This window comes from Phodopus roborovskii, unplaced genomic scaffold (assembly GCF_943737965.1).
Source record: "Phodopus roborovskii unplaced genomic scaffold, PHOROB, whole genome shotgun sequence".
NCBI lineage: Eukaryota > Metazoa > Chordata > Mammalia > Rodentia > Cricetidae > Phodopus > Phodopus roborovskii.
The window spans coordinates 40,180,139-40,201,053 of NW_026126480.1; positions in this window are offsets into that span (position 1 = coordinate 40,180,139).

Genomic DNA, 20,915 nt, shown 5'->3' on the forward strand with positions numbered 1-20,915 from the left:
CTAATAAAACCCATTATACTGGCATCATGCCATTGACAAGAACCCCGGACAAGCCCATTGATGGAGAGTTTTCATTATCACTTAGACACAGGCTTGAAAACCCAAGGGAAGTGAGAAGGAAGCGCCTCCATTGGCAATGGGCACCAGTCAATGCTGCAGCAATTGCCTCCCCATAAATGTTTATAGTCAGCCTGCACGTCTCTAAAACACACTCCCTGTGGTCACTGTTCCCACTTGAGTAATCTACCTCATTCTGGAGATTTAATTAATCAAACAACATGTGGTTTTCTCAGGTGGGAGGTATATAAAACAAGAGTCCGTCCCCCAAGGTAGAAGGTCTCAATGGCTTGTTTGACTCCCACTGGTTTACAGAGTCACATTCACAGCACAAGCACTGGAGAGCCACTGGGCAGGTGAAACCACTTTGTGAAGCTTGGGAGTAGTGCCTACAGGAGAGAGGCCTCTTCCAGATGCCAACTCCATTCAGAGGGCTCAGGTTCGATCTCACACACACTGCTTGCCTTTTATAATCTCTGCCCCAGTCTGCATTTTCCTTTCGTCCCTTCTAGGAAGGAGGTCAGGATCTCAGAAACCTGGAGACCCTGGGAATACAGGATGCTCGCTGAATGGCACAGCATTGGTATCTGGGTATCTTGCCAGCTCACCTCCCATAGATACTTATCTGTATTCAGTTAGGAGATGAACATGGCTGGGTGACCTCCTTGGCTTGTTTCCTACTGTGTTTTCTTCCAGGGCTCAGCTCAGGCCCTAACTTTCTGAGCAATTAACTGCTTGCCTTGTGTTTGAGAGGTATGGTTTTTTCTTCATGTGTCTCTGTCCTTGAGAGAAGGTAGACAGCATAGGGCCATGCCTATGTACTGGTTGCCACTCCCTCTCAGGCTTGGATGTAGGTAGTCAACAGTGCTTGGCTGTGATATGGTTGTTGGATGATCCCAAATGCTGTGTTTGACCTTAACACAGGGTTAAGTAAGTTGTCTGATTTTCCTGAGGTTGTTCTATAAGGTGCCAGAAACCTCATGGTCAGCTCATTTCCTTCAGCTCATGAACACCATGGGGAAAGATCTGGAGATTGTGAGGTTCTCATTGCCCTCCTAAGAATCTGTGGCTCTTAATGGAAACAGTGGCTATTAAACTTTCCCATCCCCAAGTGTCACCAGGAGAGGTGCTTCAATATGAATTCGTCTGTATTCTCTCTTTGGAGGCAAATTCAGGCAAGTGGGCAAGACTTGGGATTCTATGATCTATATATTGATGTTCAGGCAGCGGACTTAGGTGATATTTCAATGTTGTCCCAAACAGTGATAGCTCATCTGCAGGGACATAATAGGATTAGTGTTTTAAGGTGTTGAGGACCCCTTGTCAACCTGCATTTTTCAAGAAACACTGAGCCATCATCTCCATGAGCATCAGTAACATAAAGCATTAGCCTGAGACCTAAGTGAGGCTTCTCATTCCCTGAAGTGTTAGCACATAGAGATGATGTACAGAGCCTTTTGTAGAGAGGAGAAGGAGGATCTCTGTATCTCTGCATCTCCCATTTGCTCCTACAGGCTCAGCAGAGGAATCTGTGTGTGAGGAGCCTGGCTTGTAAGTACCCAACCTTCCCTGCCAGCTCCCAATTCTATTCAAGCTTCTCCTGCCTGTCTGCAGAAGCTGCCGTGGGGTAAGAGGTCTCAGCTCCTTCCCCTAGCACAGAGTGAAGCCCAGGAGCTGGACCCTTTGGCCAGTCAGCTTCCCAGAGGGGAGAAGCCATGGGTCCTGAGGAATGTGATTCTGAATATAGAGAGGACACAGCTGGAGATTAAAGTGATTTCTATCAGCCTGATCCAGACAGCAGAAGTCAGAGACTCTCAGTGCCTGAGGTCCAGAGAATGGGCTCCTGCAATGACATGCTGAGTGGCTGGCAGCTAAACTGGATCTGACCAAGAAATGTGGGAGTTCTCACCTGTCACCCCATAGTTCTGTAAGCCAGAGCCTCCTGTGCCATGTCCTCGGGGGCGATGAGTGTCTACGTGGGCCTAGGTTAAGGGTGTTGCTCAGCACTGTTTGTTGGAGATCCTGGAAGACTTTGCAGAGTCAGTGGGCTCTGAATGGCTGCTACAGCATGGGGTGAGACATAGGAGATGTGGACTAGCCTAGTAAACATTCAGTAGGGTGGGGCTTGGTGTGCATTCAGAAATGCTGTCCAGGGGGTGCTCTGAAGTGGGCAGTGCCTCCTCAGACACAGTGAATGCCATCTGTGGCCAACAGGGCCATGTTCTTGAAGTCAGAACAAAATTAAAAAAAGATGATAGGGAGAAAATCCACAGATATTTAGCTATCCAAAGAGAGAGCAAAAAAAGCAGAAGGAAAGAAAGGCAAAAGAAGGATGGAAAGGGGAAAGGGAAAAGAAATTACATTCATTTTGAAAGGATTGACACTTATTCTTTTTTTTTTTTTAATCAGTGCATTTATTGAGCTTACAGATCATGGATAACCCCCAAAACAACTTGTCTTAATCAATGTTCTATTGCTATAAAGAAACACTATAACCATGGCAATTCTTTTGAGACAGGGTTTCCCTGTGTAACAGCCTTGGCTGTCCTGGAACTCTATTTGTAGACAAGGGTGGCCTCAGACTCATAGAGACCTACCTGCCTTTGCCTCTGGACTGCTGGGATTAAAAGCATACATCATCATACCCAGCTTGTCTCTTTTTGGTTTTTGTTGCTGGAGGTTTCTTCCAGCCAGGTTCTGCAGCCGCCTTGCCCCAAATGAACACACAGCACTATATTAATTATTAAGATGTTGGCCAATGGCTAGGGCTTCTTATTGGTTAGTGCTGTCTTAATTATAAACCCACTTCTAGAAATCCATGTATTTGCACATGGTCTTGGCTTACCAGAGAATGCCTGGACCTGTTACTCCTTTGGCCTGCTACATGGCATCTCTCCTCTCTATCTTCCTTTCCCAGAATCCCCCTCATCTCCTAGTCCCGCCTATCTTTCTGCCTCTACTGGCTATTGGCCAAGAGACACTTATCCATTTTAATTAAATATTTTATCTACTCACCACCTAGTCCTTCCCTCCAGTTCCTTCCACCCCTCTCCCCACACAAGCCTAACCACCCAACTTCATGTACTCTGTTCTTTTTAACCACTGAGCTCAAATGGTGTTGCTGGTATGTGTGCATGTATAAGGCTGTCTACCAGAGCATGGGCAGTCTACTCAGAGCCAGACATTAGAAGAAAACTGATACTCTTCCATCAGCCATCACTGCTAATAGAATGGGGCTTTGTGATCACCTCCCTGATCCATGTTCGGTTTTGTCTAGCTTTGTCTTACACAGGTGAATACAGCCACAGCTACCATGAGTTCGTGTGTATAGTGAGTCACTATCATGCCCAGGAGACATCTTTTTGCTGCAGTCCTCCTTACCTCTGGCTCTGACTATCTTTCCACTCCCTTTTCAATGATGGCCTCTGAGCCTTAGCAGAGGAGGCATCATATAGATATCTTATTTAGGACTGAATATTCTGTGAGTCTCTTATATTTTGTAGTTTGACCAGTTGTGGGTCTCTGTATCAAGACTCCATTTTCTGCAAAAACGAACTTCTCTGAGAATTTTATGTAATGTATTTTGATAATAGTTACCCACAGTTCCTCTCCTTAACTTTTCCCTGTTCCACCCCCACTCCCTTACCTCCCCAAATTTGTGTCCACTTAAAATTCGTTTAAACCCATCAACTCCAATTTGAGCTGTTCATATCCTGGGTGTGGAGCAAGGTCATACTATCAGACAACATGCTTAAAACACTGAGTCTCCCTTTGCCAGAAGCCATCAACTGTCCAGGCCTTCTGAGTAAGGGCTGAGGGCTCATGGAGCCCTTACCATTCCATGGTAGAATGTTTGCTGGCTTGATATTGTGCAGGCAACCACAGCTGCTGAGAGATCAATGAGCACTGTAGTTTTCTCATGTCCAGAAGTCATGGCGACTTCAGTCTGCTCCTCCCCAAATTCTGATTCTCAAATCTTTCTGTCCCAGTTTCCATGATGCTCCATGAGCCTGTGTGTATGTGTGTATGTTACAGATATCCTATTGTGACTGAGCACTCCACAGTCACATATTCTCTGCACTTTGACCAGTTCTGAGTTCCTCTGCTAACCACTATCCACTGTATAAAGAAACTTCTCTGATGGGGTCTACAAGCTGCACTAATATAAGAGCATATATAATGCTGTCTCCATTTATCAAAATAATAATATAAATCTATAAAATAACCAGAAAATGATTGGTTACCCCATAGCTTCTGTGACACTATTATACCCATGGGCCAATCTTGCCATGTTGGTCTTAGTTGTAGTAATCAGGGCTCACAGATGGCTAAGACTGTTGATGACATTTTGCCCCAGCAGCCTGCATGGACCCTTCCGGTATTATGAGAGGTAGCCAGCAAGGGAGGAGCTTTTGGAAGACAGTGTTGATTTTACCATGTCTCATGACTAATGTGTGAAGTATTTTCAGCAACAGGGTCATGTCATCAAGTTTGGGTATACAACCAAGCCAACATTTATTCTTCTTCTTTTTTTTTTTTATGCAACATTGCAAAGTGAGTTTATTTTCAACTAATCTGTTAGTGTCTCAGTAGTTACAATTATATAACTATTTGTAAGACAATATCTTTGTTCTTATTATTTGTTTTTTGGGTTTTTTTTATAACCAAGTCCATTTAAATGAAAACAAACATTTATAGACAATATTTGGGAATTTGGGCATTGTTCTTTCTAAACCACTTCCTGCTGGTAAGGGGGCCAACATTCATTCTTAATGACAATGCCCATTTCTCTCCCTCACTGGCCTCAAATTTGTGGTGTATCTTATAGCAATTAGCAATCCCCTTGTCTCAGCCTCCTGGGGTCTGATAGTGTAGGCATCAGCCACCACACAGCTACAATTAAGTCCCAAGAAACCAAATCCAGGCACATTCTCCTAAGGCACCTCCTGCTCTGAAATCCTGAATGGGGAAAAAGTGTGTGTCACTCTAGGGGAGTGTTTCACAGTTAGCATCCTTTCAGGATCTAAGGCACACTGCTACCAATTCCCAGGGGCAAATGGAAGAATTAACATAGCATGGTGTACAATAACACAGCCATGGTACAAAGATTGTCCTCACATTACTAGGCATGCCACACCCTCACCTTCCTTTGTAGGGGAGATGAACAATTCATTCTTGAAATGTGTCATGTAAATACATACTTCACATCTAAAGGTCAAATGTGAATCGAACCAATAGCAGCAGAGCTCTGTTTTATCATGCACACCCACACTTAAGAATTTTTTTTTAAAAAGCAATTGATATTTTAGAGTCAGAGGCCTATGTGTACCCCTTGGATGTATATGCTCTTAGGAATACTGAGACATGGTATTTCCCATGTCCCCTCACACATGCCCAGTATGTCTGCACAGTCACCTTCATATTTACCCCCTATTATGGAAGTAGAGACTATGATGTGATAGTTCCTAAGGGAACTGAAGCCTGAGACAGGAAATCTCAGGCTTCAGCCACACTCCATAACACCCAAAGAGAACAGGTTTGGGGTAGAGAGCATCAGAGGCTATCACAATGACATTCCTGTAATGTGTCTGAGTGACAGGAACCGGATCATAGTAAATGCTCAGGCTGCCTAAAAATCGCCAGTCCCCAAATACCCAGCCTCCCATGGCCTTCCCTCGGCTCCTCTGTTGCCAAACCTTTGCTTGAATTATTAATAGTAACCAACACGCCCTGCTTGAAAAAGCTTCGAATGCCAAGTTTCCTTGCAAACTGAAATGATTTCAGACCTCAACAACCCTGTTTTACAAGAAATGTGTAAACACAATCTCTCCTGGCACATGGGGGCATTCATGGGATCTGGTGTCCTGCCAGCTCCATCAGGGTCTCCTGCAGGAGTTGCTCTGAGTTGCAAATAGCAAATCAAAAGGGTACCTTGCCTTGCTCTCCCTTCCACCTGGGGCAGTTAGCTTGATGTTGAATGGATGACATTCTTTGTTTAGGCACCTCTGGAAGAAGGCATTGAAACCTTGCATCTAAATGCAGGCGTCTCATAGGGTGAGTATGGTCTTGGGTGGATAGAACTCCCCCTCTGATATTGTGTCCTGTGTAGTGAATGAGAACAGACACCATCAGTCATGCCCATGCTCCCCCCACCCCGGAAGCACAGTAGATTTATCTTGTCCAGTATCTAGGAGAAGAAGCATCACTTCCTGCAGGTAAGAGGAGAGCTGGTGGAAGGGCACTACTAGCATCCCATCCTGGAGGCTCCTGGGTACCAGGGCACCAATGACCAAAGCTTTACACCCCTGTGCTTTCATATGTTTCATTTGTTTTTGCTATCTACAAAGGAAGGTGAGGAGGTTTGTGTCCTTCATAGCTTGAGGCACCCACAAAGTGGCCAGTAGATGACATAAGGGACCTCACAGCTGGGAAATGTCAAGTGTGTCCAGCAAGGCTCAGGCTAGAATCCTACAAGGGAAATGCACTTTATATCTTCGCATTTCAAGAAAAGTAAGATTTAGGAAAATAAAAGCTACTTCTTGCGACACTTGATTGGTTTCTACAGTGTAGCAGTCCTCCCCGGGAGATTCCCAGGAAAATGAATGGAAATACATGTGTTTGCAGAGTTAATGTTCCCCCCCCCAACCACCACCGGTGTGCATGCCTGTGAGAGCATACTACACATGGTGGAAGTTCAACACATACAGCTGAACACTGAGCACCAGATGGAGCAAAAGTTTAGCGTCTTTTGTCATTGTAGTTTTAATTTTGCTTTCTAATTTAATGAGCAAAACTGTGGCTCCATTTATTCCTAAATAAAGTATCACTGCTCTCTCTCCCAACGTGGCAACATTTACCTTCCCTGTGACACACCTGCCAATAGCTGTATTCTGCTGAAATGGGACTCGAGAGATTTGAATCCAAGGCCAATGCTGCCTGCTCTGTTTACAAAGGCTTGTGTTTTGTGAATACAGATCAAATGTTGTAATATATTTTTATGATAGAACTGATGGTTAAAACAAGGGAAATATCTATATATATATATATATATATTGTGATTCTGTCCAATAAAATTCCTGTTATAAAACCTCACCTGTACTTGGCTGACTTAGTGTGGACACATTTGTGTGTGTGTGTGTGTGTGTGTGTGTGTGTGTGTGTGTGTGTGTGTGTGTGTATGAACTAATTATCACAAATGGTGGCACCAAAATTTGTCTTTCTTTTCTTTCTTGCCTTCTGAGACTATATTCTCATTTCTACACTCTGTCACTGCTTTGGCCTCAGGCAGCTCTGAGTTTGAGGCATTCATCTTCATTTGTGTAAACACTTCTGCCATGGGAGAGGTTTGTCCTCTACTACTTCCAAATATAATGTGTTTGAAACCATTAGGTGTACTTGTAACAGAGTACTTGAGACTGGGTAATATACAAATAACAGCACTGAACAATGGGAAGCCCAAGACTGGGGGCCTGGTGTCTGGCATGGTGGTGTATGGCAAGAAAGAATATAAGAAACTAAACTTTCAGACCCCCTTATAGTTGGTATTAATCCAGGCCTGAAGGTGGAGGCTCATTACTTCAATGCCTCTCATTAGACCCTGCCTCCTGACTCTCCTACATAGGAGATTCAGTTTCAGTCACTTGCTTGCAGAAGCAGGGACAGATTCAAAGTGCAACACCATGCAACATTTAGTCTTTGGGCAGGTTCTCTGTCTGGGCTTTGCCAGGTGATCTGCGAGCTAGATTCCAGAGTTCTGCAATGGGAAGAGGCCATCCTCTTGCTGCTATATACTTGGTGCTGTTCTGAGGTCTCAGCCAGGTCTCCTTCCTAAGAGTTCCAGCTTGTAAGGTTTTCCCCCCTTTTGTGCTGAAGAGAGGTGAAGTGGCTTGGGACCACAATGATGAATCAGGAGGGAGTCTGTGTCTGCAGATGGGATACCCTGGTCCACAGTGTCTGGCCAGCAAGAGTCAGCCCTCAAGCTGTGTCAGGAGCAAGGTGCTGAGTGAGGGTGCAGACCATCACAGCCCTCTGAGCATATGCCGTGTCCCGGATGCTGTATGCCACACATCAGCAGCATCTGTCACCTTGCATTTATCCATGGGAAGATGGCATTATCCCCGCCCCCACCTTTCTGTGGTGAGCGTGCAGGTGTGCAAGATGAAAAGGATGCTCCATGAAGACTCTGACTGCCCTGTCTGCGCTGCAGCTCCCCTCTAGGCAGGCTGGTGGGCTTCTTAACATCCACAGTCCCACTATGCTCTGTGCATGAGCTCTCCCCTCAATCTTGGTTTTCTTTTCCAGGTTTTTGGTTATCTCTAGTCAGCTGTGGTCCCAAAGTATTAAAATGAAAATTCCAGAGATAAATGACTCACATGTTTTCAATTGCATGTAAGAATGTTGAAATCTCATGCCACCCTGTTCTGTCCCACCCGGATGTGACTACGTGTATCTACTAGTGCTTATGTCCAGGTGACCCCAGTTACTTAGTTTCAACTGCAAAGCACAAGAGTAGTGATGCTGGCCATGTGGAGATGACTAAGAAAGATCACGGAGTGCTTCTTTTAAGGAAAAAAAAAGTTCTCTGTATAAGGAAAGAAAAAAGTCATTTGCTGATGTTAATAGGATCTAGTGGGAAGAAGGAATGACTATCCTCTTGCTGAAATGGCAAAGAAGGAGAAAGAAATGCCTGGTAATTCTGCCCCTGCACACAAAACTGCAGAAACGGTGGACTTGGTGCATATGAAGAATGCCTTAACTTCTCTACATTTTCTGTGGCTTTGGGCACCCATTGGGACAGACTCCCCCAGAATGAGGATAGATCACTGTCTTCTTAACTTTTATAACTGCTGGTAAGCCCTGTATGCATTTTCAAATTCTTTGACACTTTCATACATGCATAGAATGTATTTAGATCACATCTGCCCCCAACTCCCCTCCTCCAAGGTGCGTATTTAGAAGGGCCGTGTTCTAGCCTGGCTTCTGACTTATTTTATCTGCTTTTGTACAAGACTCTTCTGTCTGTCGGTTCCAGTTTCCCATCTTTAAAAATTAAACTGCAGGGAAATTTTAAACATAGAAATTAAAAATAAAAAAGAATAGCATTCAGAAATAAAAAACACCTAGATGGTCAATTGACCCCACAAAGGTACTAAGACAATCTAGTGGAGGAAGGGAGAGTCTTCCCTCAAATGGTGTGGAAGAAGCTGAATATCCATGCCCCTAAATAAGCAAAACTTGACCCAGCCTGCTCTATGCACTAACTTCTCTTGAAAACTCTCATACTCACAAACAGAAAGCTAAAAATCTAAATTTTCCACAAACAGAAAGCTAAAAATCTAAATTTTCCAGGAGTAAACACTGGAGGGACATCTTTGGGGCATGTAAAATATGCCTTTGGGAAGAAAATGATTGTAAGTGATGGTCCGGACTTCATCACAATGGGAAATTACTGCTTCTGAAACACCACTAAGAAAATCAAGAGCAGAGGTAAAATGGGACATTTGTAATCCCCATGTCTGGCAAAAGAATTGCATCCATAATAATAAGAGAGAATAATAACAGAAAAGGGTAGAAGAAATAAGCATTGCCAAGGAAAGGTATGCAAAGAACCAACATCATACAGAAAAGTCTGGATATCAACAGTCACCAGGCAAATGGGAATTAAAACTGCAGTGACACTGCCATACACACCTGGGACAGCTCAGCCGAAGACTATGCAATGATTGAAAGTCATACATTCTGCTTGGGCATGCAAAGTGATCTGGTCTTTGTGTGCCTATGTGTGCTTGCTTGTGTGGCTGCACATATAGATGGGGGTATGTGTGTTGCTGGGGGTGCATGTTTGGTTGGGAACGCATATGTGTGTGGAGGGCACAAATTGATGTTGAGTATCTCCTCAGTCATTCTCTATCTCCTTTAAAAGGATTTTTATTACATTTTAGTTCATTTTGCATGCGGGCATTCACCACTTGTGGGAGTTGATTCTCTCCCTCCACTATATGGATCCTAGGGATTAAACTCAGGTCATCCGATCCATGTTGGGGGGCAAGCACCTTTATCCACCCAACCATCTCACTGGTCCTCCACCTCGGTTTTTGAGACAGGGTCTCCCACTCACCTGGAGCTTACCAATTGGTTAGACTGGCTAGCAGCAAGCTCTGAGAATCTTCCTGTCTCCATGTCCCTCCAGCTAGGTGCTTGGTTACATGCTCAGTTTATATATGGGTGCTGGGTGTCGGATCTCAGGTTCTCATGCAAACACAGTGAGCACTTTACCCACTGAGCCATCCCCCGCCCCAAGTCTCATCAATTTCTCAGAGCAGTAAGCATGTGGGTACAGAAGTGCAACTCAGGCTTCTCTCAAGAGAAACGAAGAAGTGCCTAAAGAGTGACCTGTGCCTGGGTATTCACGGCAGTTTTGCTTGTCAACATCCCAAACATCCAAAAGCCGAATAAACACTTGTCCTGGTCTCTCTTTTTTTCCCATTTACATGAAAACATTTTTCAAGGCTAATACAAAATGATTAAAAAGTTGATCATGTGGGTTTTGGTGACAGACATCTCAGAGGCATATTGCGATATTGGAGGGAGGGTCAGCACAAGAGTGTCTGCTTAACAGTAATGTTCCTTGTGTGGTGTGGAGCTTTGGTCAGAGCTCATCTGATCACACTTAGGATGGCATTTATTGCTGATAGACACATTTCCAGTAAACAGAGGGTCTCATGAGGGAAGCCACCTGTCTCTGAGACTTCTTTTAGTTCCACAAAATCTTGACCAACTCTCAGAATTAGCTTTTCCCATAAAAAAAAATCTTCATTTTTCAGAACTATTAAATTTTTTTCCCAAACACAGAATCTTACATGCTAACAAGTCAACTTTGGAGTTGGGAAGAAGAGTTCTGTAACATTTTATAGGCTACAGGGTGTTAGCAGTCTATAATACCAACGGGGTCCTCCAAATTTTCTTTTTTGGAATTAAAGCACTTAAAAGTTCAAAAAGAATCAAATTATGCTTAAAGTATACCTGCTAAAATGTTCTTGAAAGTTGCAGTAAAGTGATAGATTGTTGCACTAAAAGACAAGACCCAGTGACAATATGAATACTATTGTGATCTTAAGCTACATTTCAAACAGCTGCAGAAATAGTAAGATGACATATGATGTCTGTAGTTTCTACTGGTATTAAGGTCACAGCTTAGCTAATACCCTTGTAGTCTGCTCTTCGATATAGCTGAGGGTAATGCCAAGCCTCCATCAAAGGTTAGTAAAAATGAAGATACAACCTTCTGTTGACTTCACAGACTGAGCTATATCTGTGGAACCCTGTTAGAAATACACTCATGCCCTGCACACTTCATGTGAGGTACTGAGTCAGACTTCTCCCAGTTTCTTCGTGAGATTGTGCCTTCACCCACATTAAGGTGGTGAATTCAGGAAGCTTGGAACCAGAAGTCTTGGGAGCAAGAAGGTACCAAAAGTCAGTTCTGCTTGGAAATGTATCCTGCCCTGATAGCATGGGGAAGATCAACTTGGAAATGTCTTAAGGGCCACCAGAGCTTCTTTCCCCTCCAGACATCTCTGTAGATGGGTTTCCCAGAATGGGGTTCCCTGGATTCCTGAAACTGGAGGGCTCAGCCTACAGCCGAGGGAGATACTAGCAGGTATATTGGCAAGCTGGGCTGGGCATGAATTTGTCCTGACTGTGGACAGCCCCAGGGTCAGGGTGAGCACAGAGTAGACCCTCCTCTTCCACTACTAAGATGCTGAACATGTTGCATGGAGATTGCAGGGTAGGAACCCAGCTTCCAAAGTCCCCATGAAACTGCCCCATCAGGAAAGTGGTTAAAATCACAATGAGTTGCCTCTGCACACCATTGACACAAATAACAGAAGGATACGAGCAACAGAAAATCACTCATATGGAGTACTCACTATACAGTGTTTAAGGAAGTTCAGTAGTGTGTGTGTGTGTGTGTGTGTGTGTGTGTGTGTGTGTGTGTGTGTGTTGACACTGGTTTGAGTCCTCACTGCCAGAGAGGTGAACTTCCACAGAGCTCCTGGTTTCACTTCTGGGTGCTTTGCTCTTTGGTCTGTCAAATCCTCTAGAGAAGGAGACACAGAGGGTGGCTACTGGCTAAAGTTCCCATGGAGTCACCCTGAGTGGAGGTTACAGGAGGGAGGAGGGGCTGTCACTCAGAGGAGAAGTTCTTCTTTCATCAGACCAGCTCAGTGGTGGTTGTCCATGGAAGTTGGGGGTCAGATAGTAAGAGCACTGGTCCCCATCTGGGACACCTTTGGAGCACACAGGTACACAGAGACAGAGTGAACCTCTGATGTCATTAGATACCCTTCCCTTCCCTCCCTTTCCTTTCTTCTCTTATAGTTCATGCTGGCTTTAAACTGGCTTATAGAAAGAGCCAGGGATAACCATGAACTTCTAATCCTCCTCCCTCTACCTTTGGAATACTAGGATTACAGTATGTGCCACACACATAGTTTAGGCAGTACTAGGGCCAAACCCAAGAATTAGTGCTTACTAGGTGAGTATTATACCAAGTGGGCTGGTCTTGAACTCACAGAGATCTGCCTGTCTGCTGGGATTAAAGGTGTGCACCACCACTGCCCAGTCCATCTAATCTATGGCCCAAACAAAAGAAGGAGTTCTCAATATCAACTGGAGCTAGTAGATGGTGGGGCCATATGCTAGCTCTGGGGACAGCAGTTTCCAGACTGACTCTTCTTCAGAGCCATCTAGACTGGTCATTCAAAGGTGGTCTCCAACACTTAAGACTTTGAGACCAGTGTCTTTGCACAGGGGCCTGGCATCTGCATGGCTGATAACAACTTAAGGGAATAATTCTTGTATGTATCTCAAGAAGAGGTTGGATGGGGACCTCAGGTACTACCCTGGACTCTGAGCTATGGTCAGACTGGGTGTGGGGGGGTCAAAAATTGGGCAGAGTGCCTGCTTTGTGGAGACTGCAAAGCTGTCCTCCATCCTTTTTGTTGACCACATCAGGGAACGAGGATGGGAAATGGGAGGTCAAGAGGGGAGATACGTCTTAGCTGAGCTAGGGCCAAACCAAAGGTAGCTTGCAGATTACCACAATGGGTAGGAGAGTGGGGATTATGTGGGGCTTCCTATCTCCCTCTGAGCATCTGCACCACTGGGGCACAGGTGGCCAAGGGTCAATGCTGGGCTTCCAGGTCAATGCCCTGGGGATTTATCCAACTTGGGTGTTGGTGTTCTCTCAAATCAGTCTGCTCTCTGACTCAGTCCTGCCAGGCCCTGCTTTCAAGGTGTCTACAGAAACTTGTTCTTCTGCCCCCTTTCAGCCCGTCCTGATCCCCATGTGTCCTCACCTTCTCATTTTGCCATTCCAGAAAGAAAAGAATTCGGTTATTATGGAACAGGTTTTGTACTCTTAGGGGTTGCTTCAGTCCAGGAAGAGTCAGGGGAAGGGGCAGTGTGACTGATGGCTGACTGACCGCTGACATTCAGCACTGGCTGACACACCTTGGGACAGGGGTCCTGTCCTTATCTGTTTTCCCCACATATTATATCCCACTGTCTTCTTTCCAAATAGCCCTGTTCAGAAGCACCATCTTGTCTTCTCTCCCACCTCCATCCTCCTCCCCATGTCCTAAGTACCCAGCACAACACCAGATACTCAGCAGGTACCTCCCAGCAAATTCCTGCTAATCACAACACCGTGGGTATGGCGCTTTGATAACAGATTTTTTTTCTGTCACCTCTCAAGTTCCTGTAGATATTAGACATCAGAGAGAATGCTGTTTTCCAAGTCAAAATATTCATTATGATCCATGCTGTTTGCAATTTCCTCTGTCTGAGTCATTACCCTGTAGTGTGCCTTGGGAGGAAATCAGTCCTCTCCTGGGAGTCCCATAGTATGGTGGCTGAGATCAGAGGCTGCTCTACGGCCAGTGACTTTGGTATACTTGTCCTCTGATCCCAGCCAGGAAGCTTTCCAGATCTTCTAGAGCAGCTAGGGTCAATAGCCTGGATGACATCGAGTTGGGTTTAAGAGGTTTCAGGACTCCAGGAAAGACAGTCCACCAGTCATGTGCGGACTGCACTCAGAGGTTCAGCAGGCTGAGCACCCTTCAGGCATGCAAACACCAGAAGCAAAAACAAAGATGTCTCTGTTTGACATTTCCCCCTGTTTATCCCATTAAAACCAAATAGCTGTGTGGTGCTGAAGTTTGTTCCTGGACTCATTAGGTGCCTCCTCGTAATTGTGGGTTTGAAAGAAAACTCGAGGCACAGCCTCTCAGGGAAATTAAGCTCAAAGAGCAAGAGAACAAGAAAATGCGTAGGAGCTGGATAATTGCACGCCCGTGTCTCTGGCAGTGGGCTCAGGCACACAGAGCAGCATATGGGATCTGGAATGAAGGGGAGACTGAAATGAAGCTCAATTCAGACAAACTGTGAGAAAAATAATCAGGGGTGGGGGACATGTACGGACAAGCCTCTAGCCAGTTATTCATTTGGCTACTTCACCCAGTGATCGCCTTTATCTCTCCCCATCCCTGGCAGCACTCACCTGTGTCCATCTTCTCTGAGTGGGGAAGAAATGGTGGCAACCGCTCTCTGTGATTTGGGTCAGGACACCAGCCAGGGGACAGTTTCTCTCCACTCTCCAGCCCATGTCTTCCCACAAGAGGCATGCTCTCTGCTCAAGCCATCTGCCGACCTGCCCTAAACACACTGGTGATCCTAATGCTACACTATCCTATAAAAGGTGCTAGATTTTGCTTATTTGAATATAAATTCATTTCTAGGGGCCACTCTGGTAGGGGAGAGAGAAAAAACACAGAATTTGGAGTCAGAAGAATGTTTGATGATGACTGGAGGTGGGGTGCATAATAGCGCCTTCCTAAAGATGTCTTGTAACACCATCACATATGTCAGGCCAGAGGACATGCTTTGGTTAATCAGCCAAAGACAGGAGAGCATCCTGTATGGTGTAATTACCACCTACATTAGCATCTAGGGTTCTTGAAAGATGAACAGGATGGGTGGGTAAGATGGCTAAGCAGGTAGAGTTGCATGCCAGGATCCTACATGATAGAAGAGAATTGATTCCCCCAAGATATCCTCTGACCTTCACACTCATGAAATGTGCACCCAGAATACACACACATACACACACACACACACACACAGAGAGAGAGAAACAGCAATGTACTAAAAATGATTTTTAAATGAATAAAGGAGCAGGATAGTTAAAGAAAGAGATATGAAAATAGGAGCCAGGCAGAAAAAAACCTGATGGTGTTGACTGATGACTGTGACATAGAGAAGGACCAGAAGCCAGGGACACGAGCGGCTTGTGAAAGATGCCAAGGGCAGTGACTGGACCCCTGTGGAGCTCAGCCCTCAGACACCCTGGTTTTAACTCAGGGAAGCTCAGTTTGGACCTCAGAGAAACAGGACCGGGGAGGATGGTGTGTCTGTGTTGATTTAAAGTGGTGTGTGGAAGCAGTACAGAGCCTTAGCATAAAGATAGATGCACTTTTCCGTATCCTGGTCCATAAAGCCGATACCCCAGCCACAAAATGGAAGAAAACTTGTCTAGCAGTACGACACAAATAGCTCAGAGATTGTACAGCTACAAAGTGGTTGAGGTCAAATGGAAAGTTCAGAGCTGAGGTTTTTATGAGCAATAAAACAACTAGAGTAAGGATAAGAGTGGCCCTGGGGTCACCAGGTCACACAGAAATTGCTAATGTACTTCAGTGCCAAAGAATCCCAAGAAAGTAACATGAACTGACCTGTGTCCTAATTGGGGTAAGAGTAGAACACACAGCTCCCCTGAGCTGAACCCACACAGAAAGCTGGCACTATTCTGTTGGATGCAAACTGACAATAAGTCTCAAAACTCACAGAGAAATGCAAGGAGCCTGTGCCTTGTCTTGTCTTCATCATAGTAAGTGTTTGGGAACTCTAGAAAACTGCTTAAGTACACAGTGTTACAGCTGGAGACTGAAAGGCCTTGCAGCTTTTCTAAGGACCTGGTAGGGTATGGTGGCCTGATAAGGATTGCTCTTTAGTGTCTATGGTCAGCTTTAAAAAAAAAAAAAAACATGGGCATGGGGACGGGGAGATAGTTTTATAAGTAAAGTGCTTGCTGCACAAGCACAAGGCCTGAGTTCTATTCCGATGTAAAAACTTAGGCATGGGGGTGTGTGTGTGTATGCTTGTAATCTCAGTGCTAGGGAAGTGAAGACAGGCAGATCCCTGGGGCTTACTGGCCAGCCAGTCCAGTCCAGTTGTTGAGTCTCCAGTCCCTGAGAGATTATGTCTTTAAAAAACAAAAAGCAGGTTGAGTGTTGCCTGAGAAATGGTATCTGAAGTTCACCTCTGATCTCCACATAGGTATACATTTGATTTGCAAACACATGAACACATGCATGAGCACACACACACACACACACACACACACACACACACACACACATACACACACACACAGGGAGAGAGAGAAAATGCATACACACTTGCACACATACATGCAGATGCCACAGAATTCCTTTAACAAGATATGTGCATCCAAATGGTTATGTGGTTGACACTAGGATGACTGGGGTCATGAGGTGTCATTTGTCCTTCACTGTGCACCAAAGAAAATAGATGTATGGAGAAAGGAAGGCAAGTTTAACTTGAGGTGTTGAAGGCATTGTGCTGTTGATTTGCTCTATGAAGAGACCAAAGCTGAACACACATGGATATTTAGGCTAGAAATGTGGAGGTATTCCAACTCTGAGTAATGCATAAGCAAGCCATGCATCCCATGGGGTCTCTGTGCCTGAGTCTAGACACATGTTTCTTGTGTGGCCACAGTGGGGCTGCCCTTTAAAAGACTGAGTACTAAGTACAGAAAGTCTCATAATACAATTCTTTATAAAAACTGCAAATTTACAGATGCCAGACACCACTACAGGCCAAACAAATCAGAATACAGAATCTGAGCTCTATTCTGGCTCCAACTAATCTTTCCCAACTGCATCTCAAGGAGATCTTCTAGAACATTTCACAACACTCTGTCGAACCTGTGATGATTTCTCATTGTGTACAAGACAGTATATTTTACCGATGCCTCAGGTCCCCCAAGGTCTGTTCTTTGTAGTTCCCTAAGCACCTCTCACTCCCCCAGTCCTCTGTAGACCAAAGTCATGTCCAGCCCCTCGTTCACCATCACAGACCGGCCTCCTTCTGTCCCCCTTTCTTCTTCCTCCTCCTTTTACCTTAAAAAGTCACTTTGTTCTAGTTAATTCTCAAACATCTCACTGCTCGTTTAGTGTGGACACACACACTTGCCCAATCCTAAACTCTGTCCATCTTAGTGTACTCCTATGTAGTTAGAATAGCCATTCTGAAGACATGGAGCTTTGTTTACAGTTTTATACTTTTACTACCCATTACATCTTTTTGTACTTAGATCCCACAAAAAAGGAAATAAATATGACCAAGTTGAAACTAGAAAAATGCTAGCTAGCTTTACATCCTCTTGCCTGTATTTAGTCCTTCTTAATCACCTGACATTATCCTCTCTTGGTTTCCTTTGTAAATATTATACTATTCTGGCACTCACACCTTTTTTACATATGTACATGTATACATTATAGGTTAGGCTCCACTTATGAGGAAGAACATACAGCCCCCAATCCCCGAGTTTTGGTTGCCGCTACTTAATATTATACTTTCCAAGTCCACCTGTTGCCACACAAATTCCTGATTCTATTTTTCATTACAGCTGCATAATATTTTGCTTTGTGTATCTATCACGTTTTCCTTATCCGGTATCTCTTGATGAGCACCTTGATTGATTGCACTTTGTCGATGTTGTAAATAGTGCAACAATCAAAGTAGATGTGCAAATATCTATATGACAGGACATGGGGTTCTATGGGCATGAATCCAGGAGCAGAACAGCTAGAGACCCTTCCTTATAAAATGCTTGTCATTCAGAGCCCATAATAATCACCTTTAGGGGTGATTAGAACATAGGGATGGATTTCTTTTGAGTGGGATTAGTACCTTTGTAAAAGAGACACAAAGAGCCCCCTTTCCTCTTCCAACAGCTGACGACACAGATGATCACTGATGAACCGGGAAGCAGCCTTCAACAGACACCATGTCTGCCAGAGCCTTGGCTTTGAACTTCTTGGAACCCTGTCTCTGAAAGATACATTTCTGTACTTTACAGGCTTTTAGGGGAATTTCATTACAGAAGCCCAAATGGCCGTTCTACCTGCTTACTGACACAGGTGTATTGGAAGCACCCTGAGACTTGACTGTGCATCTCGGAGCCCCCATGGCTACTGTTAGTTTTCTTTGAATTAAAACACAACTGCACAGGTAACTTACTGCAGTGTCAGCTAGGCTCTGGGCAGGCAGCTATCCCTTCATGGGGACATGCTGTAGTCAGTATTGTGATTGTGCTTCAGAGAGAGGCCATTTCATTCACTGGTGCATTTATAAAAAGCATTTACATTGCTATTAAGGTCAGGTACGAGGACCTAGAGCTATACCTCAGTGGCTAAGTGCATTTGCTGCACTTGCAGAGAACTTGGGTTTGGTTCTCAGAACCCACCTTGGATGGACGGTTCATAATCACTTAATTCCAGCTACAGGGGATCTGACACCTTTTCTGGCACTCCTTACTTGCCCCCCCCCACACACACACAAATAAATCTTTTTTGCTTATTTTCTTCAAGACAGGGTTTCTCTCTGTAATAGCCCTGGCTGTCCTGGAACTCGATTTGTAGACCTGGCCTCAAACTCAAGATCCCCCCCCCCTGCTTTTTTTTTTTTTTTAAAGATAAGACTTGGAAAGGATAACTAGTTTATTAGTAGGGGATATTCAAACCTGGGTGGATCATGAGTGCAAATCTCCTTAACTGAAACCCAGAATGTAGCAGTGGGAACTACAGGTCCATGTGGGGGATTCACTGTGTATCTGTGTGTCTCTATGTATTGTGTAAGTACCTCTGCTATAAGATTGTGCCTTGAATGATCCAAAAGAGAAAAACACAAAGCACTTCACATCTGTCAGGGCTCTTCAGAGAAATAGAACCTATATATTAAGACATTTATTTTAAGAAATCTGGTGCATGAGCTTGTGGGAAACTCATACTAGAAACCCAAGCAAGAATGGGTGTTGAACTCTTCCCTTTCAGGGGACCACTGATTTCTTTTTAAAGCCCTTGACTGTTTAGCTGCCCCCACTCCATCCCCATCCCATTCTTGTGGGTAACATCTCCTTGACTGAAGTTCATCTGGTAGCAGATATTTCACTACAACAGCAAATGCCTTCCCAGTGGCTTACTAAAACTGGTGATCAGTTGAACAGCTGGTAACTCTAGCCTGGCAAAGTTGACACATAAACTATCATGCACACTAAAGTGTTCAGCTCAAGCGGGCAAGTGCCATTGGTAAAGTGTTTGCTTTTCAAGCACAAACACGTGAATCCCACCTCCTGAACCCATTCACAAAAAAATCCTGGATGTGGTAGCATGGACTCTCCCAATCCCAGTGCTAGGGAGGCAGACACAGGCAGATCCTTGGGGCTCATTGGCAGGCTAGCTTAGCCTGATGGTCTAGTTCCAAGCTAGTGAGTGAATGATCAGTACCTGAGGAACAACAGCTACCATTGTCTTCTGACCCTCACATTCTGTCATGTGTACACGCACAGGTGTGTATAGCCAGCACACCCCTCCCACACACAGGGAGGGCTGGACTTGGGAGTCCTCCTTGCCTCTCAGTAAGTCAATGAAAAACAAGAGAGGAACAGTAGCCTTACTTCTGGGATGGTTTCAGCTCCCAAGGAATTCACCCCACTTGGCCTATAAATGTCTTCCAAAGAAGTGTCGTATTATTTATCTAACAGTTGTAGTCTCAAAGTGACTTTCTCCACAACGTGTTAGCAAGCAGGAGCCTTTTCAATGACAGGGAGCTGATAAGTGCTCCCTCCCACACTCAGTTCTTGGGGTGGCTTTAACAAGACTACCCTGGGCCAGCCTGCTAGAGCATCCTCCACCTTAGCAGCTTAAACAGATGTTTTTCCTGGGGCCACACATCAGTCATCACAGCTGAAGTGCTGAGTCACTGCCCACCTGGGCAGCTCTTCTTCCCCACTGACTCAAGGGGGCTGACTCCTTGCTGGGAAGTCTCCTGCTACAGATCAGGACTGAATAGCTAGAGTAGGAAAGAGGTGCCTTGGATTGGGCTTTCTACTGTAGCTCCCCTTAGCACTGATTCTTTACCTAGCTTTTAAAATTGGCAGATCCGTGGTGACCAGCACCCAAAGAAAGTATGCTTGTGGCTCTCCCTGGGATATGGACCCATGGTTCTGAACCCAAATGATGAGACCATAGGGCATGAAGAATTGATTAGTCATGGGCAGCCAAGGACTCCTTCCACTTATTATGACAACGAGTGGGTAGACTTAATTCACCTGCTTTTCCTTGTTTTGTTTGTGTGGGAGTAGTGACTATGTTGCCCAGTGTGGCTTTGAACTTATAACCCTCCTGCTTGTGCCTCCTGTGAGTGCTGGGATCCCTGAACCAATATGCCTGCCTTGACCTACTTCTTTGTATACTATCATCTCACTGTCAAGATCAAACCTTTGGGTCCTGCTGCAAAGAAAAGGCTGTGCTTTTTGAGATGAAAGATGTGCTCTGCTGTGAACTCCGAAAAACGCCACTTTCAATGAAGCTTGATGTTCCTGTGTCTTCCCCTACTTCTGAAAGTTGCCATTTCTGCCACTGTTAATGTAGATGATACTTCAAAGCAGTTCAGCAGCACTATAACAGTCACCCCTAATCATCATGTAT